This window comes from Cavia porcellus, unplaced genomic scaffold, assembly GCF_034190915.1.
Source record: "Cavia porcellus strain 051 isolate PalLab524CR breed Dunkin Hartley unplaced genomic scaffold, mCavPor4.1 scaffold_10, whole genome shotgun sequence".
Taxonomy (NCBI): Eukaryota; Metazoa; Chordata; class Mammalia; order Rodentia; family Caviidae; genus Cavia; species Cavia porcellus.
In genome coordinates, this window is record NW_026947493.1 from 67,505,048 (window position 1) to 67,515,462 (window position 10,415).

The 10,415-nt window shown below is 39.0% G+C and overlaps 1 long non-coding RNA gene across 1 annotated transcript; it reads left to right on the forward strand.

The window, feature by feature from the left end:
• Window positions 1-429: 429 nt before the first annotated feature.
• LOC134477781 (uncharacterized) lies at window positions 430-8,550 on the forward strand. The gene is made up of 2 exons (XR_010049972.1): window positions 430-920; window positions 8,344-8,550. It is a non-coding gene; the product is annotated as an uncharacterized LOC134477781 (long non-coding RNA).
• The last annotated feature ends 1,865 nt before the right edge of the window (window positions 8,551-10,415 follow it).

Below are 10,415 nucleotides of genomic sequence, written 5' to 3' on the forward strand. Positions count from 1 at the left end.
TAAAATTTGCTTTAAGAACATGATTACAAGTCTCTAACTCCCAGAGCAAGTAACTTTCCACTCTTTATTCTAGTTTATTTTCTTAAAGCACTGACACTTTTTTTTTTAATACTTAAGGTATATGTAGCACAACTCTCTTCCCCAAGAGGTTGCGTGTAAAGCCATAACAAATGGATAGCAGATACACGCAACACCTAAGAAGTTACCTAAGACATCAGTAGGGGTCTAGACATAGTGAATACAATATAGGTGGTCAGAGATACAGGAATGAAATGTGATTTCAACTAAGAAAAGGAAAATTTAATAAAATTTAAAGTGAATATAAACAGTCCAAAAAGTGATTTTCTTCAAACCCTCCAGAAAACATATCTGAGAGCAAGAATTTGGCAATGTTTCTCCAGCTAAAACCAAGGTCGATGATATCTGATCTAGAAGATATGGTACAAAGATCCTTCACTGTACTTCCCTACAGCCGGAACGGAAAAGCCTTTGGGAGCATTCCTTTGATCGGGTTTCAGAGATCCACATCAGGCAACCGTGTGATTCCAATTTTGTCTGTTCAGGTGTTGCACATGGCAGATGGGAGCATCTCGGTTTGAGAAAAAGACTGCCCCTCCTTGGAGCTGGTGAGCTGCCATTCGGGTTTATACATGATTTTCCTGCAGACTTGGCAAGCAGATCAGCCTTGATGAGCCCTGATGCAACATCAAATTCACTGTTTGTCGAGCCAAGGATCAGACTGCGAAGGTCAGGCCAGAGCAGCAAGACATCCTCCAAGATCTGTGTTTCCTCAGAACCCATCCCGGGGCCAGCAGCACTGAATGACCCGGGAATTTTTAAAAAATATCAGTTCCTGGCTCCCACTCCAGCCTTTCTTGAATCACAGAGGAGATGAGGAAGGAAGAAAGCACAGCAAATCGGTACTTTTCACAGTCTCATTTGATAATCCTTAAGCAGCAGATTGGGGAAGTGCTGTCCGAGATCACTGTCTTTGTCACCCCTTTTTAACTGGAACATGTGTATTGTTTTTTGTCTTTGCCCCAAAATAATGATTCTATTGTAGAAGACTTGATAAAATTTAATGTGATCTCTAGTACTGTAGGCTTAATCATCCCACGGGTAACTGCATTTTGAAATTTGATATTATTTGTTAGTACAAATAAATCTCTTCAATATTAGAGCATTATCCTCTGGGGCAAGGAAGAAGGTCAGGTTTGGTTCTGTTCACCTTTGACCCACTTTCTGCATCTTTCTTCCATAACTGGTGTCCTATCTACCTAGATTTTAAAAAATGTACATTTCCAAGGTGAAATATGAACTATCTGATCCTGACCACATCTGGGTGTAATCTCAGTTTGCCTTAGAAGATTCTGGAGGAGACAGGATTACAGCAGGACCAGCTTTAATCTGTGGGTCTTGGAGAGCTATGATTAGGGTTTCCTGTTATTTTAGTGGGGGGATTAAGCATTTTGATATCTTACTTTCTACTTATTGTTTTCAATTGGGAAAGACAATGAAAATTAGCAGAGAAGGGAGAGACTGAACAAGCAATTAAATATGGCTTTCCCCCAAGAATCTGAGTCGGTGCTCTTTTCATAATGGCTGTTTTGGAGAATTTTTCTCCAAATTAATCTGCTTCTGGAATTCTCATGGTGATATACTTTTATTCGATTTTGAGCTAAACAGAGGCTATAATGGAGCTAAGTGACAGGTTAAGGCTACTTTTTCTCCTTTCTTTTCAACTCTGAAACTGTCATAAACAAATACGTAATAATCCATTGCTTGGCATTCCATTAGACTATTGCAACTACCTCTATTTTTAGACTGCCTGTGACCTGTAATATAGCTTGGCGTGGCAGACATATAAAACAAAAGTGTCTACAAAGATTGTATAAATTCAAAGGGCTGCATAGCAATATGTGGATGATCAATATCCAAAATTATAACAACCATGTGACCTAGACCCATCAGTCCAATCACCTTCAGGCAGGTTCAGGCAAGGCACAACCATCAGAGACTGAGATCTGCCAAGAGAACGGGCTTAGAATTAGTGATTCAGAATGAGACTGTATTCTGGTAAAGTTGAACAAAATCTGCTTCAAACAAGAAGCCAGCCCAGAGAAAGATGAAGGGATGGGGAACCAGGGAGTTAAACTATGACAGCACTGGCATACATGGAGCTGGAGAAAGTTGAACTTATCATTTCTTCTCAGAGGTACCACTACAAATGCTTGGAAGGAATAGGATGAACATTTGTAAGCTAGTACTTGGTCTCTGAACTATCTGCAGGGCTTTTGTCTTACTGACTGGGATACTGCCTCGTAGGTCCACTTTCCTTCATCCTTCAACAACAGTTCAATGCTAGCCCATCCAAAATTCATGCTGACCAAATGTCTACAGAATGTTGATTTAAATATGAGAGCCTGTCTGGAGTTCCAAGAGTCTCAGTCCGGCCAAGCTTAGACCACACGCGAGGGAGGAAGTAGGTTGTGCGTGGGAGCAAGGACTGTCAAAATGGAGAAGGAGACACAGTGGGCAGAGTGACTTTTAGAGCAGCAGAGTTTTGTTTAAAATCAAAGTACCTGGGATGCAATGTATGGGCGATTTAACGAATGATCACTCTGAATTTTAGTTTCTTCATCTGCAAGATAAGGGTAAATATAACACCTACTTGTAGTGGAGTTTTTGTTTTGTTTTTTGTTTTAGATGAAATTAGAAAATGATATGTAAGGGCAACAGAAATCACAAGAAGCCTCAAAATTCTAGCAGTTTTATATCTGTTCTGGGTGTTAGAGACTGCCTAGGATACAGCTGAGCATGTGTCTAAGTGAATGTGGATCCTGGAATGCAGGAACCTATGTTTCAAAATCAAAGTTAAGAGACACATGCCCTGCATGCCTAAACTGGAGAACGCTGAACCAGAAACTGCGCAAGATTTTGCCAGTTCATAGGAAAAACAAATGTGCTGTAAAGTACTTTTCTCATAAAGCACTTTTACACAAATTTGAGGACGTTTTTTCTCTAAGATTCTATTCTTTAAGACTTTTGTTTTAAAATATTACTTTTTAAAGGAGATTATAGGGCGAGGTTTGGAGATCAGTCAACAGCGTCTGCCTGGCAAGCACGAGGCCCTGAGTTTGATTCCCCATACAAAAAACAAAAACAACCCACGAGATGTATATACAGGCTCCTATAATACCAGCACTCTGGGAGGCCAAGGCAGCAGGATGGCAAATTTGAGTCCAGCCTGGACAACTTAGTGACTGACACTGTCACAGAATAAAACTAGGGCTAGGAAAGTAATTTAGTGTGAACGCCCCAGGTTCCATTCCTAATATCACAACACATAAGTAAATAAATAAGCAAACAAAGAAACACAAAGATTATACTAACAGACGCTTATAGTGATTCTTCTTATTAGCAAACAATATGACGGCAACTCATACAATTATGTCAATACTGTTTTCCAAGTTTTTATTCAGCCACAAACTCTCAAGTTTAGGACTACTGCCCTTAGAGATTCCAAATGAATATGCAGAAATTTGGGTCACCACCTCCATGCCATTCTCTGAGACTTCAGCCTCTAAGGTGGGCAGTCTTTGAAAGAAGTCAAAATTCTATGGGTAAAAATAAACTACATAAAGTCATTTCGGAATGTTGTTCTAACAAAACAGATAGAAAAATTGTTTTTTAATTTTACTGGGGTTTTGACATCTCTTACTAACAAAACAAATGAATAAGAAGTCTAGTCTTAAGAAAAATGAAAGCCCCAGATGATTTATGGATAGAAGCAATTGTTTATGACGATTTCACAGCTGGTTTAATTAAAAGGGCAAAATGAGGAGCTTGCTTCACACAATTCCCTTCATATTTTTCATGTCTCTGCATTTTCCAAAGTAATTTTAAGAGGACTGATTTTTTTTTAACCACATTGGATGGATTTTGGCTGCACTGGTAACAAATTGTATTTCAACTTTCATATGTGAGTCAGTTCACAAATCAAGATGGAAGCATCAAAGAAGCTTTAAAGATGCCATCAAGAATTTGCAGGCAGGGATGTAGCTCAGTGGTAGAACCTGTACTTAGTATGCAGTAGCTCTGTGTTCTATCCCGGGCACCAAAAAAATGAATTTGCATATTAAGCTATTTTTATCATTCTTGCTGTTTCCAATTAAATGTATTATATGGGTAAATTTATAGAGGTATATTTTTGATTCATCTTCAAAATCCTTGTTAGTTTGAAACCATTCTCTTAATTTCAGCTATTAATGCTTCCTAATTCTCCTTTATGGTAGCTTGATTCTTTGTGTAGTTTGCATTTTTTTCATTAAAAAGTTATCCTTAGAGAAGTTTTTTTTCCTCCCAGGAGACTCCTGGTGACTATGAATAGTCTCTAAAAGGAAGTTTAATCATTCCATCTACAGAGGCCCCCAGGGTTTTTCAGTTGTCCTGTACTCATTTTATTTAATTTCTTACTCGCAGCCCTGGTACTTCACAAACAGTATAAATCTGGCCTCTACCCTGCACATGCACAGGTCCGAATTTTCAGTGTTTCTTAATCGACTAATCAAAATTGTACATAGCAAACTCAAATCTACTGCTTTTCTGGCTGCCCCGTGGATTTTCACTTATTTTATGTGAGCCATTGTCACTCTTGGGCTACCACTTATTGAATACTTACTATATCTTAGCTCTTTCATAGAAATTATAAGAACCTCTGTTCCATCTGCTGGGGACATATCAGTCAGTTCCAGCTACTCGTGTACCTGTGCTTATCAATACTTGAAAGACTTGATTTACTTCAAGACATTATAAGCATAACAAATTGATTACTGAGAATGACTGAACCCATGCTTTGGAAATAATAAATTCAGCTTGGCAGTTTGGTTGTTTATATATATAGTATATAATTGTAATATCAACCAACATCGAATCATTGTCCACCAAGATTTAGTGGAAACCCTTGGTCCTGGGCAACTGGAATTGAGTCCCATGTATTTGAATTTAGATTGTCTCATTCTTTTTAGTCCTATCCACTCTCTGATCTCATTTTCTTGTTTGACACTGTTTCGCCCTAAATACTCTGTAGACTGATAAGTTGGATGCTAGAATATATGCATATAATTTGCAGAAAATTTTAAAGTTTTCTTATTGCAGTGGTTCAAAATTTGAGTACTGGAATATGCTAAGTGATTTTCTGTTTCCTAAACTCACTATTCCTCTTCTCAATCTATGCATATGAAATTGCTCTCCCTGGAATCCTACCCTAACATTTCAGTTTGGTGAACTCCTCTAACGCCCTTTGGGACCTAATTCAAATGCAGAATCAAATGCCCACCATCGTCTTCCCTGATAATCCATTTTTTCTCTGTTCTTCCCATAGTATCTTTTGCATAATCACAACTAGATTTGCATGTGTCTATTTCTCCCATTAATTATGAACTCCCTTAAAAAGAGGGAGTGTGTTTGTGCTTCCTATATCTTCTGCAAGTAAGAACTTGAACATAATACATAGGTTATGAAGAAATGATTGGGGAGTGAAAGAATAAGTGTTAAAAGTTTTTATTTCATCAGCTATATTTTTATGTCTTTAGCTATTTCTATCCCTTTTCTAGTATAAAACTATATATAACATTAGGAAGGACTAGGGATGTGTCTCTTCCACCATGACGTTGCTGATGATTTTTGCAAAATGTCTGTGAATGCTTCTACAAAACTACCTTCTGAAACTGTGGTGGAGGTGGTTTTATAGAATTTATCGACTTGGATTAAAGTCCCAATTTGGCTGCTTAATGGTTTGAAGCTCATAATTTGTGGCTCACAGTTAAGCTCATAAGAACCCCAGTGACCCCAGCAAAGTCAGGAGCAGCTAGAATCTACCACTTACTCTTTAATGAGCCACCAGGTTATACACATCATTCCTGGAAGCACTGGACCCTAGCAGCACACCCAACTTGTGAATACTTCATCACATGGAGAATGTTTAAAGGCCAACCCACTGCACTCAGTACTTAGGGAAGAGCTGAGAAGCTATCAAGACAGAAGACTATGACCTCAACTGTACCATGCAAAGGCTCAAAATGTGCAGACAGACTCAGAAATAGATGGCAAAATGTGGAAGAAAGGCTTGATTTGGATGCTGATTTCTAACTTCAGTAAATTGAGCTCAACATCAAAAGACTGGGTCATTCCTGGCCAACCACGATTTTGTGATTCTAAACTTTCTCATACTCCTTTTCCACCATGAGCTCATTTTGGGGGTGGACTTTCATCCCACTCACACAGAGAATAGATGCTGGTTTGGTGGCTGACATTTGCCTGTGAGAATGTGAATCAGGGCTTTATGTTTGCTTTGCATGTGTACATGGTCTGGGTTATTTAATGCTGACTCCATGCTTGGCCACTCATTCCACCATTATGCCATCTTTTTGTGATAAGAAAACAGAGAACAGGGGAAGCAATTAGTTATGACATTATTGATAGAATTTTTCCTGCATCATTCTACCTCTTTTTAATTTTATTCTTATATTTTGTTATCCAGCAAAGTTATTAACTTGTAGCACTTGAAGAGATTTGTGAAACTTGGGTTTTTTCTTTTCTTTTCTTTTCTTTAATTGTACAGCCTTTCTATCCAATTGTTCTCTTACCTCTGTTGCACTGCTTCCTTGACAGGTGACTTACCTCCCAGCAGGCAGCAGGGTGTGAGATACACTGAGTTTTTCTGCTGAGAGATGTCAACTCTTTCAGAATGAGAGGTCTTTGTGCTCAGCTGCTGACTCATGCCCATCATAGAATATTCAGTCAGTAAAAGCTAAAGAGCATGAAAACTAACTAAACTTATTTTTAGATCTTCATAGTAGAAGACATGAGTCTAGAGTACCCCCCATCCAGTTGGGAATAGAGAAATATTAATAAGCAAAGTAACTTATTGGGATAAGATAGTTTTTAAAAAACACAAACATGCTAGAATAATGTGGAAAACAACAAATCTTACACTTCATTTCACATCATTCACAAAAACTAATTTGAGATGTATAATAACCCTGAATATGAAATCTACAAACATAAAGTTTCTAGAATCAAGCCTAGAACAAGAAAACTTTTGTGACTACACTTACTCAAAGATTCTTTAGGGCCGGGGGGGGGGGAGCGGTCTAGATAAAAAAGGGGGGAAACTGGATTTAATAAAAGTTAAATATCTATATGCATCAAAAGACATTAGAAAATAAAAAGGCAAGCTATACCTGAATGAACTATCCACAAAACACATGTCAGTAAAGGACTGTTATCCAGATACTGTTAAAAGAACTCCTACAATTCAATAATAAAACTAAAATTTAAAAAAATCAAAATACTTGACCTGACATTTCATAGAAGAATATATATAAAAAGCCTGTAAGTACATGAAAGATGCTCAACTTCATTGAATGATGGCAAATTAAACCACAATGAAATACAACTATGTGCCCATTAGAATGGCTAAAATTAATAGACGTAGTACTAAAAGTTGTCAGTAAAGATGTGGAGCACCTGGAACGCGCCTGCATTCCTGGCATAGCCATTTTGGAAACTTTTCTTAGTTTCTTACACGTATTTTCCTGTTATGACTCATAATCTCCACTTCTAGGTATTTATTCAAGATAAATGATAACAAAATTTTATAAGACTACTTGTTTAAAGCAGCTTTATTTACAATATCCCCAAATTGAAAACAACCCAAGATGTAAATCACACAGGAAGATAAACAAATCATGGTATTTATACAACAGAATATCAACCCTGGAAAAGAACGAACTGCTGATACAAGCAACACCACCACTGAATCTCAAAACAAGTCGAGTAAAAGAAATCAGTTACAAAAGATTACATACTCTATGACTATTTATGTGGAAATCTAGAATGGGCAAGACTAAACTGTAGAAAAAGATCAGAACGGTTGCCGTTAGTGTAGGTCTAGCTTGGGAAGGGAATGCGGATGTGATGAAAATATTCTTTATCTTGACTGAGTTGGTAGTTATACAAGTATATTTAATTTTCACAACTCATACAATTTTGCTCTTAAAATCTATTTTTCAAAAGCTAGTTATAAGGAAAACACATAACCACTATGTTTTGCTCAGACCCCACTTGAAACACTGTGTTCAGATTTGAAAACCTTTTGCAAACAGCAGTAAACTCAGCTTCATTTAGATCAGTGTTACCAGGATGAAAGCTCTGGAGCCCAGGATGCAGGACACAGGCAAGGAACTGGGGAGGTGTGGGCTGGAGGGAGGAAGGGTGCAGTCCTGTTCCGGGGGGCAGCTGTGCTGTGGAAATCTACGTTTACTTACTGCGTCTTTACAGGGCCAAAGAGCAGTGAGTGAAAATGACGAAGGAAAGACTTCCTGAGATGCCAGAGGATGAGAATGTGGAGCAGAGCCAAGCCTGGACCGCCCATTAGGAGGCTGCTGCTGGACCTTGGCCGAGATGTAGGAAAGGCCTGGACCACACTGCTGTAAGGATGGAGAGAGCTTCTTGAAGGGGAGAGTGGATATGAAAAATTTCAGAAAAGAGAGTTGACATGAATCATGTATACAAGTGAGTGTGCGCATGCTTGTGTGTGTGTGCAGGTATGGCTTTGGGAGACACAAAAGAGAGCAATGAATTGAGAGTGGCTCTCACCTTTAGCCTAAGCCCTCAGTGTGGGTCACATAATCATATGAATCAGGCTACAGTATTAAAAATAGTACATCTTAAAATTCAATGGCATCTGACTAAGCAATTGAGGTGGATGTTAAAGAAAAGGTGATTGAGTCACTGATACAGGAACCGGAAGTCCAACCGCCCACCTGGTTGATAACTTCTAAGATCCGTAGGTAAGTCTTGCCAGTCAGTCCTGATTGTTTCTGCACTTACGCCTCTTTGCTGTCTTATTCCTCCCCCATCACGCACATTTTGTACTGTCTGTCTCTGCTCACTGAAGTATGAGCTTCTGGAGAACAAGGAGTCTTGGTCTTGTTTGCTGCACCGTGCCCCAGATTTGGAAATACGACTGAGCACAGGTGCTCAGTAAGCAAGCGAGGCCTGGGTGGGGATTAATGGTAACAGGACTGCAGTCTATACCTTTCTCCCCGTTTCTTTATTAGCTCTGGGAACCGCCAGTCCCGCCTTCAGTCTGTATAAATTTACCAACTCTGGATGTTTCCTATAAATAGGGTCATACAATATGTGACCTTTGGTGTCTGGCTTCCTTCATCCATGATGAAGCTTGCAGCAGGAAGCCCTTTGAAGGCTGAATAATATTGCATTGTATAGATCTATTGCACTTTTATCTATGAATTCATCGTTAACAGGTGTTGGGTCTGTGTCTGCCATTTGGCTGGTGTGAGTTTTGCCTCTGTGAACAACTGTGTACAGCTAGGTTTGGGCCCTTGTTTCAGTTCTTTTAGGTACACAGCTAGGAATAGAATTGCTAACTATCCTCTTTTTACATCTGCTTCTTTTGCTAGTGGCCTGTTGGAGCCCAAATGACTGTCAAATGGCTCACGGAGAAAATCAATAACTTCTTTTAAGGATCTGTGAACAGATTAGAGGCTACTAAACTCATAGCCCTTGGCTAAAGCTGAAGAATTGGGTATCATAAGGAGGTGGATGAGGAAGCTGCTGTAGTGCATCCCTTGTGTCGGATGGATTGAGCTGAGGGTGAGCAGTGTGTGTGTGTGTGTGTGTGTGTGTGTGTATGTGTGCACTGAGGCACTGGTATGCGTGTATGTGATCACAAACACCCTGTGTATCAGTGGGTTCCACAATTGCAAGTCAAACCAACCACAGGTCAAAAATATTCAGAAACTAAAATGTGTTTGTACTGGACATATGAAGACTATTTTGGTAGTCATTAGTCCCTTAACAATAGAGTATAACAAATATTTTCCTAAAGTTTACACTGTATCGGTCATGATACATCATTTACAGTTAAAACAGATGTGAAGATGTGCATAGGTTATATGCAAACACTATACTGTAAGGGACTCGATTGGGATATTTGTGGAGGGTCCTGGAGCCAATTCCCCATCAGCACCTAGGGATGACTAGGCACGGATTTAAGGGCATCTGTGAAACTCTTTCCAGAAGGCAGGCAGGTAGTGTACTTGTCCACCTATTCATATTCCCATCTAGGAAGTCTTTCAGCTCTGCCATTAGTTTTTTTTACATCAGTTACCACGTAAATATAACCTAGAACAAGATTTTTTTAAACCGAGGAAAAACAAAAAGTATTTGACACTAAGCAAGCGTAAGGTCAATTTTCTGAGCTAACACACTGCTTACATTGTGACCAAGTGGGCTGGGGGTGAAGGCTTGCTATTTTCCACTACGTGAATACCCTGTGGACTGGATTTGGAAACATTTCACTATGGCAGTTTTAAGACATTAAGTCG